Here is a 16,085-nt window from a genome sequence, read left to right as displayed (position 1 = left end):
TGTGGCCTGCTCTGATAGGAAGGGCCTGATCTTCCTAATGTTGTATAAGGCAAATTTGCAGGACCGGGCAGTTTCCTGTTTCCCAGTTTCAGTCAGGTTCCTGGCTGTCCTGGAAGGTGTTATGGTTGATGCGCCTAGTTGGATGGAGAAATTGTGATGAAGTCATGGGCTGGCTGAAACCATAAGCAGTTCTGTCTAGGTCTGTCACGATAACAACTTTTTGTTGTGTGATATATTGCCCCAGAAATAATTGCGATAAGTGATATTATTGTCATTTTAAAGACCATTTTATTCCACTGAATATATATTCATAATGTAACAGTGTAATAATGCAAGAAGGCCTACACACTTCCAAATGACAACAAACTTTTAATTTTTAAGAATATTTAGATCATGGAAATTAAGTATCAAAATATTAGATACCTTAAAAAACTGAATAAATGGTAAATAAACATTTTCTAACAAACAGTGCAAAGTAACAAGTAAAAAAAAAGAAAAATGCACAAATAACTTGTATGGAGATTTTTCCATCTACAGATTTTTCTCTGACCTTACTTTCTCTGTAAATTAAGTGTGCACACTATTGCTGAAAAACACAATCACTACTCAGCAGTCAGATGTCTGTATGCACAAAGGCACAGATCCCTAAACAAGACCATATCTGCAGATGAAACTTTTTTTGTAGAAGCATTTTTTTAATTTGAACTAGCACCTCATGACTACATCACGTTATGTACGAGAAGCTGCAAAAGACACAGGCGCAAGTGGAATGTAAAAAACACGGTGACATTCATTTTTAAGTAAATATAATTGGCGATATATTGCGTCACCAAAAAATATTGATCATGCACATATATTGCGCGATAAGTCGATATATTGATTATTGCGACAGGCCTACAAATAAATGATAATTTATTGAAGGCTGTCAGCAGAAGTGTTAGTGACACACTAACACTTCTGTTTTTCAGCTAAATTAAACTTCAGGAGCACAACATGTTGCCTGCTATTCACCAAAAGCAGCCCGTTCTGATATTCTTAAATTGACCAAATATTGAACAATTAATTGGTCCGTGATTTGTTTGCACAACATTGAATGTGCTTTTAGAAATAAAGCTATTATTTGAGATATGCAGGCAGGTCGCAGGGTGTTTTTGTGAATAGTAGGCAACATGTTGTGTTCCTGAAGTTTAATTTGTCTCCTTCCATGCATGATGTTGCATTGAATGACTGAATATCCTCTTTCTTCCGCTGCTGTGTAGCGTGACAGGTCCATCAGTATTGCTCTGGATGGTGAGGGGGCGTGTGTCTGTGTCTGAGGTTTCGGAAACTTGAAATTACACAACCTCAAAACTCCACAATACATAATTTAAAGGTGACATATCATGAAAATCTGATTTTTCCAGGTTTTAAGTGCAATAATCAGGTCCCCGGTGCATCTACCAACCAAGGAAACGTGAAAAAGATTAACCCAGTAACTTTGTTTTGGGAAACCTTTTTCTGCAAGCGTCTGAAAAAATGAGCGTGTCTGATTTCGCTCCCTTGGTGACGTGGCAAAAGGATCTCATTATAATATTACCGCCCCTTAATCTGTAAGTTTCCACCCACGGCGCCGTCATTTTGATTTCACAAGCGACAACGGTGTACCAGTTCTAATGTCATGGCGAAAGTTTGAGCAAAACATGCTAACTGTTCTGTCTTTGGCTGCACAGACAAGCACAGAACACTATTTACAGTGTGTGAATGAGAACTTAGTTTAGTACTCATATGCTGTGTGGTGGCCGCTTTCTGTCCGTGTGCTTCGAATGTGTGCGCTCAGAAAACCGTATATCAGAAGTTTAAACTCATATGGTTTAAACCGCATGATTTCAGCGCGATAAACATGATAATCAGAACCATAACATGTTTTTAGCAGCCAGGTACGAGCTGTAATGGAAAAGGGGGCGGGGAGCAGCAGCTCATTTGCATTTAAAGAGCCAGGCCCGAAAAAACAGCCTGTTTCTGCTTCCACTCAAAATAGGCATTTTCAAAATGATATAATAAATGATCTGTGGAGTATTTTGAGCTGAAACTCCACAGACACATTCTGGGGACACCAGAGACTTACTGTATACTACATATTGTAAAAGGGGGCATAATATGTCTCCTTTAAATGACGACTTGTTGTTTGCAAGCAACAGTCAGTTGTGTTTTATATAATGCTGCCCTATGTGTAGTGTGTTTTCAGTCAAATATCTTCATTATTTAAAGTAACATCAATACCCTATTTACATAGTGTACCTTCTTGTTTATATTATGAATGATTCATCAGTACATTGTATTCCAAAACTAAAATTGTTTGTCTTTGTAATTGTAAATATAATATAACTTTCACTTTCTCTGAAACAACTTTTCTTTTCTGCTGACATCACTAAGGCCAGGTTGGTTATTGGGAATTGTTATCCAGTAGCCAAACAGCTACAAAAGTTACAGAACAGCTACTACTTTTCAAAAGTTTAGGGTCAGTAAGATTAAATTGGCCATATGTGACTGTAAAGAGTTTTACATTGTCACAAAAAATCTGTTTCAAATAAATGCTGTTCCTCAGTACTTATATATTCATCAGTAACATGGTTTCCACAAAAATATTAAGCTGCACAACTGTTTTCAACATTGATAAATATAATAAATGTTTCTTGAGCAGCAAAACAGCATATTAGAATGATTTCTGAAGGATCATGCAACACTGAAGACTGGAGTAATGGCTGCTTTTTAATTGTGATAGTATTTCACAGTATTACTGTTTTTGCTGTGTTTTTGATCAAATAAAAAGCTTCTTTAAAAAAACATTAAGTTAACAAGACCCCAGACTTTGCTACTACCTTTGGAATGGTAGCGTTATCACATTACTTAAAATGGGTTGCAGATCACACTTTAATATTTAGTGCACATATGAGAAAGAAACAAAACGTCTTAACAAATAAGCAGCCCACTTCCTCTGAATGCAGTCCTGACAACATAGAGTTAGATGAGGAGAGGTAGCAAAACTGCAGGTTGTGCTGAATGAGGGGAAACTGCAGTAAAAGGAATCACACATGTGTGCATGCTTATATATATGACCCATTTCACTTCAAGCGTTGATGTATTTTCATCCAGGAGGGGGCAGCAGGTAGCTGTGCTGACAGACTCCTGAAAAAGACGCAGTTAATTAGTTTTTTCTCCCTTATTTCTGCTCGTATACCGGTCATTTGGGAATGCCATTTTCTTCATCACAGTATCGTGAAGATCAGCAATTATGCTGAAGCAGTGAAATCTTTTTTGGGTAACTTTTTTTTATTTTTTTATTCTTCCCCTCGTTCATTTTTTATACAAGCTTATTCCCCTTGAAGTGAACTTGTTATAGATGCTCTAGTTGCTGTGGTAAGACAGCAGATTATTAAAGGATACATTATTGAATAAGGCCAGCATTTCAAGAGTGCTAACATCTTTTAACTTTCTCATTTTAAAGGGAAATGCATTCATCCACAGTGTCCCTTTGCTTAATTTCCCGTTTTTGGAGTGAATAAGCTTTCTGACGGCGTATTTAGACACCATATTATAGGTGCACAAAATTTTTCTACCGGCGTTGCTTCATCTGCATATCTCCATCACCCTGGATTTAGATCGTAGCCAAGCGAATACATTAGAATAAGAAAATATTACAAGTATTGATTTATCATTAATAAATCTAGGCTGATGTATTGATTGCAACATTGGATGCCTTCCAGATTAACAATATGTTTTACAGCCAGGGCAGCAGAAGAAATGAGATCATACTGGCATGATTAATGAAGGAAATTCGCTTAAGGATACAGCGTGAAACGGTTTGAATTTCTGTGTTTGCATGCAGCCTTCAATGAATCTAAATATGCGACGCTTCCACACCGAAGGGAATTCTACTTATTGTTGTCCATTTGCATAATTTCGGTACATCATTTATATAGTCGGGTGAACATTCCTTTTGTTTATTAGGGTCGAGTGAAGTGTTTTTTTTACGAGCCGGGTTTGTTTATATGAGATGGTTTTAACAAGAAGGTTCTAGTGTTTGTCCTGGTGTGCTTTGGTGGAGATTAGAGTCGTTGTATATTTACCACTAAATGACTCTATGCAAGCCAAATATGAGCTTTTAAAGAGTCTCTTGAAACTACAAGCCAAACCATTTATGGGTTTTAGAGACTGAATGTGCTTATGAATATTGTAACCTACTGGTTTACCATCCATAGTGAATAGAGAAGTGCTGTTTTAGTGTGTGCGAAAAACATAACAGCGAAGCTTGAAGGAAAACAACTGTGTATGAACAGATCTGGAAAGCACGAGAAATCACATTAATGCACCCTGTGGGCCGTGGCGTGTTCCTCTGTTAACCAAATATTACATCACGTTGTATTGGCCAGTTTTTAAATGACTTGCATTTGACCTCCAGAGTTCCTCCGAAACACTAAAATTGAATCAATGTGCGCTGCAACTGGCTGCTGGTAGAACTGATGTCCTCAGCCTATACTTCAAGAAAAACTGCTGCATGCACAATTTTTTTTATTTTTTTGGACAGGGAGAGAAGGAGCCATTGGGAATGAAAGAAGCAAATTTAGAGCCGGCTGTTGAATTTTCCACTAGAAAAATTTCAATAAGCAATTTATTTCTTGCCATCATAGCAACCTTTGTTGAGTCTGGTGATGTTAGGTTAAGGCAGACACATTGAGAAACCTCAGGAGGTAAAGCACTGATGTCATTTAGCGTAACAGAAAAGAATATTAATAATTAGCCTTTCATGTCTGATATTTGCATTTATGGCCACAACTGCCGAGCAAATAGCCTTTGTGTGACGGTTTTAATTAATTTATTTATAACAGTAGATGTCAACATATAAGTCTTTATATAAAAACAATAATAATAAAAGACAGACTATGTAATATAATATTTGTTTATTTTTTATTCAGTGTCAGAAATATAGTATGCTGTTTTTTCACATCACTTTGTATTATTACAGTTGTCAGCTGATATGTTTTTGCCTTGCGTTTATATATATATATATATATATACAGTATACTCTATTAATTATTAATTTAATATATTAATTTAATACTCTATTAAATTAAAAGTTAATGAATACTTATATTACACTAACTCATTAAAATATTACTATAAGCAAACACACACACACACACAAACACACATATATATAGTACTATTTTAATGAGTTAGTGTAATATAAGTGTTCATTAACTTTTCATTTAATAGAGTGCTAATAAATGTAATATAATGTCATGTAAAATAATATTATATCTTGGTCAACATATTTATTTCTATTCCCTATCATAAATAATATGTTGTGTTTTTCTTTTTCACATCTCCTTGGAACTTGTTTTTGCATATATGCGTTTATTGATATTAATAATTTATGAGACTATGGGGTCAAATTTTCTGCTGAACCATATCTAATTAATTTAATGTTTATGCTTATAATCAATATTGTATTGATCCAACTCACATCAGCAAAAAATAAAAGTAATTGTATGGTTTTGAAATTGACGCATTCACAGCAGAAGAATTACGCACAATATTATCATTGACTGATAATGAATGCATCATTTGTTTTTTTCCTTCCCATAACATTTGTTTCCTTTGAAGATTAGACTGGTAATTATTCTATCATCGTGACAAATGAAAAATATCCTCCAATCTTCCTTCAATTCAATTAATCTGTGCTTTATTTCCTGCCTGCATATTTGTAAGCATGAGCAGTACCCAACCATGCAGTAAATTCATTGATGTTCTTCTCTAGTTTACGACTGAACATTATGTAAATGTTCATTTTTGAATAATTCAAGCTGGGAGTCATTTGCATAGAGGAGCAGGATTGGAGGCCATTTGTTGAGGGAGGCAGGTGGAGAGGTTGAGTGATGTGTCACCTAAATGCCTGTGACCTTTCCAGTTCAACCTGGCTTCTTTGCTGCTTCTGGACTTTAGGGTCCTTGTAGCAAGCAGCACAAATCACACAAGATCTCGTACTACAATCTGGACAAACACGGTCCAGTTCGCAGATATACAGTGGGTACGGAAAGTATTCAGACCCCCTTAAATATTTCACTCTTTGTTATATTGCAGCCATTTGCTAAAATCATTTAAGTTAATTTTTTTTGATGAATGCGGCCAAGTACAGGGATATCCTGGGCGAAAACCTTCTCCAGAGTGCTCAGGACCTCAGACTGGAACTAAGGTTTACCTTCCAACAAGACAATGACCCTAAGCACACAGCTAAAATAACGAAGGAGTGGCTTCACAACAACTCTGTGACTGTTCTTGAATGGCCCAGCCAGAGCCCTGACTTAAACCCAATTGAGCATCTCTGGAGAGACCTAAAAATGGCTGTCCACCAACGTTTACCATCCCACCTGACAGAACTGGAGAGGATCTGCAAGGAGGAATGGCAGAGGATCCCCAAGTCCAGGTGTGAAAAACTTGTTGCATCAAAAAGACTCATGGCTGTATTAGATCAAGAGGGTGCTTCTACTAAATACTGAGCATTTTTCAGTTTTTCTTTTTTAATAAATTTGCAAAAATGTCAACAATTCTGTGTTTTTCTGTCAATATGGGGTGCTGTGTGTACATTAATGAGGAAAAAAAATTAACTTAAATGATTTTAGCAAATGGCTGCAATATAACAAAGAGTGAAAAATTTAAGGGGGTCTGAATACTTTCCGTACCCACTGTACATTGCCAGTGGTGTACAGTATGTTTTGGCAGGGGAGCTAAATGTTGCTAATTTCCTGTTTTGGGCATGAGACGTTGTTTTTACAAGGTGCTTTCAGTTGTGTTATGAGAGATTTTTGTTTTCAGAGTGCTGAGCATATGGCTTTCATTTAGACCAGCTTTGGCAGACATAAAAGAGCAAAGGCTGCCTTTTTCCCTTTCCTTGAATGCCATAAAAAGCATTTGGTCATCCACTTTTCTCTTTTAGAAGAAGAATCTACTCACTCCATTCAACAACATTCAATTTAAACTCACCGTTATCAAACCACATAAATGGGAATTCACTGAGAAGGTAGAATCACAGTTTGATGTCCTCCAGTGTGACCCTGGGCTCTGACGGGATAAGGCGGTGTTAATGTGAACAGTTTAAAGGGATAGTTCATCCAAATATGAAAATTCACTCTCATTTATTCACTCTCATCTCGTTCCAAACCCATATGCTGTTGTTTTTTCTGTGAAATACAACACGTTGAAAATGTTTTCTACAACCTTCATACAAGAACAGATCATAGTAGCATCATAATGACAGATCAAGACGCAAGAAAAGTAAAGTAGTCCACTAGATTCTATATTCCAAGTCTTTTGAAGCTTTTCGGATTTTAATGGAGAACAACTTTCACTAGGTGTTCCGTACACAGAGGGCTTTAAAAGCATACACTAAAAAAACAATTTTTATTCATAAACTGGTAGTAAATATTGTAATTATAGAGTAACATCCAGCAACAGATTTAATTAAACCTCAAATTTTGAAGTAGAAAGTAGGGCTGGGTATCGATTCAGATGTTCCAATTCGATTCGATTTCGATTTTCAAGCTCTCAATTCGATTCGATTTCGATTTTCTATTCGATTTCGATTTTCGATTCGATTTCGATTCGATTTTTGATTTCAATTCTCGATTCGACTATATGAATGAATATAGATTTAATACAAATCCTACATTTATAAAAAATGAACAGTGAACATAAGATTACAAATGGTTAATTAATAGGAAATTAAGAGCCACAAACCTGTATATTAAACACTTTTTATTTTAGGTACACTTGGTGCTGTGAGTATTTAAGACATACTGCTGCTGCACAAATAGCATATAAAATAACCCGTAGCAGATCTATACAGGTGGAGCTGGGGAGGTGGAGGGTTTCAGAGGAACTCTGAAAGCACGCTGCAAAATGCTCAAGTGAATGCTAACCAGTCATTTAAATGTAAAGCAGCAAGCTCATTGGTTGCGTATGCAACATGAACCAATCAGCTTGTGCCAAGTTGTTTAACGCTGTGAATATCATCAGTTACATTAGTTTTTTTTAGAGATGCACCGATAGATCGGCCAGGGATCGGAATCGGCCGATTTTCCTCATGATCAGCCCGAATCGGTGATCGGCCGGTCAGTCTCACTTCTTTCCGATTCCGAGCTGATCCGTTTTGTTACCAGCGGCACAGGCAATAACGTCAGCCGCGCATTCTCACTCTCTTCTCTCCGACGACCCCTTCTCTATCACACATGTCTCATTCGCTCCGGTTAAATAGTGCTTGTATTGCGCATTATTTTAGTCATTCCCGCAGGTTTCGTGCTTATACCAAACGCGCGCGTACCACCACTGATCTATATTAGTGGAGCGCACAATATAGTCTCAGTCTCAATATAGTGCTCAGTCTCAAACAGCTTGTGAGCCACAAATACCAAAATGAGTGGCTAACTGCGCTAAAACGTTCAAATACATAAAAAAATTTTCAAAATGCCCGTTTTGGCGAGTATCCAGTTAAACACAGTCAGTTTTGGAACGTTAAATTGTTGAGAGAGAACGCATGTTGTGTAACAGTATATTGGGTCCGTGGATAAACTCTTAAAGGGACCGCAGTCCAATATTCCTGCTGCTGTCTGTCATGTTAATCAAAGAACAAAAGACAAAGAAAATAATACGTTTTATAACTTTAATGGTAAGCATTAATCTGTATTTAATTTTTACAATAAAGACTACAGAAATTAAAGTAATCAAATGTAAAATAACACTGGATGTGTTATTTTACATTTGATTACTTCAATTTCTGTAGTATTGCTTAACTGAATAAAAACTTACTTAACCTGAAAAACTTAGTTTCATAGCTATCTTTATTCTATTGCATTTATTTGTGCTGTTGTTTGCGAATTTGTTTTATTTGTTCTTATTTTATTACTGACTCTTGTGTTTTTTTATGAAAATAAAACTTTGCGTTGAAGAAAAGTAGATTTTTGTTTGTATATGCTGTCAATTATTGTTCTTAGAAAGAAAATAGGAATCGGCAAAAATCGGTATCGGCAGATCACACTAACAAAAAATCGGAAATCGGAATCGGCCAAGAAAATTGTGTTTCATTCATTTCATTCATTAAATGTTTCATTCACAGTAACTGCCTTGATTACTATCAAACTTTTCATTTGCATGACTTCTCATTCAGTTAAATACATTTGTCTATTATTTAATCTAAGTCATCTTAATGGTTAATCAGTGAATCATTTGGTGCATCTATAGATATAGATTCAATAGACATAGTTTCTATAGAACGTGATTGCAATTTAGGGATAACCAAAGGCAATGAATTATTTTTACACTAAAAGTGATTTATCTAAGATGATAACCACTATTTTGTAAGTGTGTGTGTGTGTGTGTGTGTGTGTGGTTCAGGTAAACCCTATTTTATGGGGACAAAATCCCCACAAATATGGCAATATCTGAAATCATTGTCCTTTTTTGGGTCCACTGAGAAAAAAATTATTTTCGTAAGGGTAGGTTTAGGAGTAGGGTTAGTGTAGGGGGAGACAGTATAAAACCCATTACTCCTATGAAATGTCACCATAATGATAAGAAAACCTGTGTGTGTATGTGTGTGTGTGTGTACCTACTTACTGTAACCATATTTTGTAAGCAAAACTTGACAAAATCACCTAAAACCTCCCTTTGGGGACGTCCTCATTTGTAAAACCATGTGTTTTGCTATTTGTGAACATACAGCAGGACAAAAGGAAGAGGAACAGATCAGAGATTGATCAGAGATGTATCAGAAGAAGGGAGACAGATGGCATCAAATACAGCATTTTATATTATATTATGCCATGTGATACTGTATATAGAAGCATTACCATGGTAAAGACTGCACATTACTATATCTCACCCTTCATCTGAAAAATTCAGCTAGAATATAGATTCAGTCATGAATGTTCGCGCGATAGAGCCTATTTACACTAAGTGAAAATAGCAGTATTTTTAGTGATATGCTATTTACACTGCAAATAGCTAGATTCTATTTATAGATGTTAAAATAGCAGGATATTCTGCTAATTACTTATTGCAAATAGTGACAATTATCTGCACCTCAGCATTGTAATACATTATAAAACAATATGCAATAATAACTAATTGAGTGTAAATTTAAATTTTAATTCAAATTATTAAATGGATGCCACCTTATTGGGACAAAAGCCCTCCCTACACCTACCCTACCCGATACTTTATTCTCAACTTTTTGATTATTTCCTTAATTTTTATTAAAAATAAATGCTTTTCTGATGTGATTTGAAATTTGAAAAGGGAGAAAAAAAAGTTCGCCAAAAGGCAGTTTCGAACCCGGGTCGATTGCGTCAAAAGGAGTATGATACACGCTTTACCATCTACGCAACTGAATCTGACGACTGACGACCGTCTTTTGTAATTTTGACTAGCCCAATCACACGTTGGTGGGTGGAGCTGGTGTAAATAGCCTCTGCCAACAAGGCGGGCTATTTGCACTTAGTGTAAAATAGACACTTCGATTTTTTTTTTATTCCTAACAGTTAAACAGTTGACCACAGAAAAAAAACAGGGGGTGCTGCAGCACCCACAGCACCCCCACTTCCCGCGCCTATGCTCTTGAATGAACTGATTGTTAAAAGTACTATACTGAACAAAATTATAAACGCAACACTTTTGTTTTTGCCCCCATTTTTCATGAGCTGAACTCAAAGATCTAAGACTTTTTCTATGTACACAAAAGACCTATTTCTCTCAAATATTGTTCACAAATCTGTCTAAATCTGTGTTAGTGAGCACTTCTCCTTTGCCGAGATAATCCATCCACCTCACAGGTGTGGCATATCAAGATGCTGATTAGACAGCATGATTATTACACAGGTGTGCCTTAGGCTGGCCACAATAAAAGGGCAACTCTAAAATGTGCAGTTTTACTACTTAGATCTTTGAGTTCAGCTCATGAAAAATGGGGGCAAAAACAAAAGTGTTGCGTTTATAATTTTGTTCCGTGTAAATTGAAAGAAGATCATACTGTTGTGTTTTGGTGATCAATTCAAATGTTCTCAATACGTATCACAATGATCTTGTGTTTTAAAACAATGATTATGTGGAATGAAAATATGAACAACTACAATGAAATCATGAGATCAGGTTTTGAAAGAATGACTAGTTGTGTTACAAGTGTGATGACTAAAGTTTTGTACTAAGAGTTTTGAAAATGTACACCTTACTTGTGAAAATAGTACCAAACCAATAAAAAAAAAAAAAGAACCCATCACCTGTGCCATCTAGAGTTTCATGAAAGAACTTGGCATTAATGTCTTTAAAAATATATATTACTTAGTTAATTGTGCATATCAGTGCAAAACAAAGTAAATAAATAAATAATTACCTTGCTACACAGTGGCACAGCTATAAAATAAATGAACCGTATTTTCATTCTTAAAAGGCTTGTTTTGGATTCGATTCAGAGGAAGGTAAAATATCAGCTGTTAGCACGAATGCGCAAAATCTTTAGTCTTAGTTAATTTGCCCACTTATTTTGATGCGCCAGATGGCACTCAATAAACAGCAAAGCATTTCTTGTAGACTTGCTTTATTGCATCCCTGCTCAACTCACTGGGCATAACCGACAACCTCAGATGAGAAAGTGACGGCATGCTTGTTGTTTTTTTTCCTTTTCCTCTTTCCTCAGCACATATCAGGAGTCTGTAGTGCCTTCACCAGTTAATCCAGCTCCTCACAGAGAACATTACCTTTTTATGTCCCAGTGTTAAACTGTATAAAGTATCCCTCAGGCTACATCCGATCACACTCACCATGATAAGAGCTAACGGAGTGTATCAATTGCTCATGAGTTCCCATTCTCCACGAAATAAGGAGAGGCAGCGGGATGTGTATTGTGAACCCGGCAGCACTTTCACAAATGAAGGCTCAGTCCCTGCGCCTCTAATCAATTACCTAATATTTTCTCCTCTTTACGGTATCTCGCTCGCCATTTAGCTCACTAACAGACAGGTTTGCAGCAAAGCCTATTGTGGGGGAGGATTCTATAACTCTCTCCTCAGTGCGCTAATGGAGGAGGAAGAGGCAGGGGGTGAAGTCGGAGGCTAGCGGTCCGACCGAGCAATGCCACGGGTGCTGCCTGCCACCGATCTCTCACTGCAACCTATGAATGGCTTGCCATAGCAAGCATGTGTTTTGATAAACAAGAGAGTTTTATAAATGAGGGCTTTGCTCCTTGCCTAAAATACATGTATTTTTCTCTTGATCCCTTTTTTATAGCATAACCTAGTAAGCTACCTCACTGCCTACCACTGTACTTACATAGACAGCAGTTTGACTCAGTTGAGTTCAATGTAAGCATACTGAAAAGCGAACCAAATGATATTCTTATTACACAACACATGCAAAAATGTTATAAAATATTTTATTTACGCTGAACTTTAAAATGTAAAAAATATTAAATATTTTTGTATTTTTAATTTTTATTTTAGTTTAAATGTTACGTTTTAATTATGTGCTTCTCTTGCTGTTTTTAGTTTTTAATATTTATTTTAATTAAACTTTTTTTTTTTTTTTTGTAATTTTGGCACTTCTACTTCAACTTATTCAGATTATTTCAGTCAGCTGCCAAGGCTACTTTTTATATTAGGGTTTAAGTGTAATTTTTCCTAAAGGTTTTTTTTTAATACTATTTACTCTAATATTACTATTAACTCTATATTACCATTAACTCATAGTCTAATGTTTTACTATTAACTCTAATATTTATATTATTTTAGCTTAATTTCAATTACAGAAAATTGTTAATAGTTTTAATTTTTGTTAACAATAACAACACTGCCTTTTAGGGCTGTCAAAATGGCTAAAAATCTAAATTCGAATTTTGTACTTAAATATTATCAAAATTTGAATTATATTCAAATTTAAAATGCATAATTTCAGTTAGGGTGAAGAAAAGCTTTTGGCTTCTCTCCTGAGGCCACAAGTGGGCGCATCATTCAAAGCATAAGATAACATGACTATCTGCGAAAAAAAAGTGCATAGTGTTTAAATGAGTTTGAGCATCGCAACATGATACTGTACAAATGGAAAAATTGATTGGATTACATTTAACAGTGTTATTAAATTATTAGTGTTTTTAAAAGGCAATCTATTACCTTTGCATTCGCGTCTCGCACAAAAGAGCCACATGTTTAGAAAGCCATGTAAAATTAATGCAAGTTTAACTGTTTAACGGGTTTTTCCCCATCCCACTGCGACTCGTGTTTTTAAATGAAAAATGTACTCTGTGTGATTGGCTTTCCGCCCTTTGTATTAAACTATGCATACATACATGATGCTGTTTTGTTTATAGTTGTTTTAGCAACTTAATTATAATTGGTTTATAAACATTATTTTAAGCATCAATCAAAGTTTTTTGTATTTTTAATGTAACATGAAAATAATTATAATATTGGCCATATCTTCAATATCTGCCCTAATATCTTACTCTTGAAACCGCCTTCATGTCGCATATGCTGCCTTAAGATGTTTCTTCTTATTATTATTTTTTCTTTGTACTTATTCTCCCTCATCATGTTGCTTCCTCAGTCGTTCTTACCTTTTGTCAATGCAACTTGTAAAATAAAATTATGATGCCTTGCTTTTATCTAATAGAAAGTGACTGCTTTTCTATCAGTGGTGCTTCTCGCATGTTATTTAGCACCAAAGTCAGAGCCCAAATTGCCAACTAATCCAGCAAACGGACTAGTGGAGAACAGTTTGGTCAGCCAGACGACCCTCTCGGCCAGGGATATCGCTCTCATCAGTCGTGAAATTGTACCTACACCCTGCTCTATTAATGGGAATTGATTGGTGTTTGCCTGAAAAAGATCGAGAGCTAGCCTCACCTGTTCTCTGATCTTATCGGCCATGAAATGAAAAAATCCACTCATCCCAGAATTAAACGCAGCATCAGGTTTTTTCCCCTGCCTTGTCCTCTGAAATTAAACTTCAGAACCTCTGCTCGGCAGTTCCTTTTAAGTCGTCTGAACTAAGGCAAGGACAAAAGGAGGAATGTTTTTTTTTGTGAATTACAAATCTGTGAAAGGAGAATTTTGTGCATGCTGTGAGAAAATAGTGTTTCATGTACCCATTCCCCCCCTTCCCCCCAAACAAATAATATTAAGTTGTTCCTTAAAAGGATGCTCTTCCTTCATTGTCACTTTCTGGGACACTATAGGGTCTTTAAACGACCTTGTTTGGGCCCAGAAAAAAACATGCTTTCAGTAGGGTGACTTGATGGGTTTCTTCAGCAGCTCTTGCATTAAGAAGGGCTTCAGTCATGCTGGCTTCCTGTTCTGCACTTTTCCCCCGTGGAAATCTCTTCCTCCAGTGCTAGTTATAGAGCCGGCCACATTCTCTCTGCTTCATCCACTGCCATAAACTAGGCTTTGGGAGAAAATAGAAGATGTATTAGTATGTATGAAGTGTGTAAATGAAGACATGGCGGCGTGTGCATATTGCAGACGTAAGGGAGTTTTGAGGGATTTCTCCACGCTCCAGTCCACTTCAGCCGCATATTGTAGCCTCATCAATAAATTATATATTAATGCTTCCTTCTTCTATGCTAATCTGGGGCCAAAAGCCACATGCTCAATCCAGAGGTGCTAGAAAGCACTCTGGAGGTTGGACATGCATGAAAATAAACGGAAATAGAATCTTGAAGAGTTACAAGCTTTGATCCTTTCCATAAAGCGATGTCACAATCATGCTGTTGTGTTTATCAGGGAAAAGAATGACATAAATTACATAGCCTACTGCTGAATCTTTTGCAAAGCAATATTTTGCTGTTTTGTTGTATTGTGAATGTGAGTTTGCAGTCTGTATTGAATGTGATGAAAGAAAGACAGTGTGCTGCAGAATAGTGACAAGAAACTCCTTGTGGGCTGCAAATGTTTTTTTTCTTCTTCTTTTTTTCTTTTTTTTTAGTGAATCAAAAACATGCAGTGGAACCAGCACGATCTACGAACAAATGGTTATTAATTTTAGTGAATTAAAATATGCTACAGTGTAGTCTCATTTGCAAACAATTAACTCTTATGAACTGATTCATTTCAGTGAGTCAGATTCATTTTAGTAAATCAATGTTCAGTTCACAAACAGATGATTCTTATGAACCTGTTCTTTCAAATCAAATTTTTTTTTTAATCAGTCTGTCAAGACCTTTAATTAACTGAATATATATATATATATATATATATATATATACGCATTTGAAATGCAGTATATCATTTTTCCAACCTTGTTTTAGTTTCAGAGGGAAATGAAATGTATAATTAATCAAATAAAACACACCAAGCAAGGTGTTGACATTTAGATGCAAGTGCTTTTAATGTCCTCTCATAAATATCCATATTCAAAACTAATATTATATGTAAGGAAGCACATTTTTATCTTTACGGCTTTCACATTTGCATATACATTCTTTGGTACATTTCACTGAAAGATATATTAATGTGGCAGTTTAATTAGGCAGACCTACAGAGATATTGATTATTCACTAGCCCGGGGTAAAGTTTTCCTTCTCTTCGTAGTCATTCATCGATCTCTCTGTGGGGAAGATTGACAGTCACTGTGCCTGAATATCAAGTGCTTCACCATACTGAAGGCTGACAGTTTTAGATTCTCCACAGGCTTACATTGACTCTCTCCATCATCAGCCCAAAATATATCTGTATATCTTACTTCCCCTGTGTGTTATTGATAAAAAAAATATGACAATCCTCATTAAAATGATGCATTACATATAGTGAAATGTATTCATGGACATTGTTATAATTTCAAAAGGGGACGGAAAATCGAACTTTCCACCAAGGGTGCCTACTTCTGGATTATTTTATTTTATTTTATTTTATTTTTGTGTGTGTATGTAAAATGAGAAAGAAATTATTCTTTTCTGTGTTCAAAGAAAGTAATGATGATTTTCCCCGAAATTCATAGACACAAGTTCAAAATCTTTCTTCAGTGGATAAGAAAAAGATATCTGTGATAAGGATTATATTTTCTGACAT

Source organism: Sinocyclocheilus rhinocerous, unplaced genomic scaffold (genome assembly GCF_001515625.1).
Source record: "Sinocyclocheilus rhinocerous isolate Xijiao unplaced genomic scaffold, SAMN03320098_v1.1 scaffold189, whole genome shotgun sequence".
Taxonomy (NCBI): domain Eukaryota; kingdom Metazoa; phylum Chordata; class Actinopteri; order Cypriniformes; family Cyprinidae; genus Sinocyclocheilus; species Sinocyclocheilus rhinocerous.
This window is presented reverse-complemented; position numbering follows the sequence as displayed.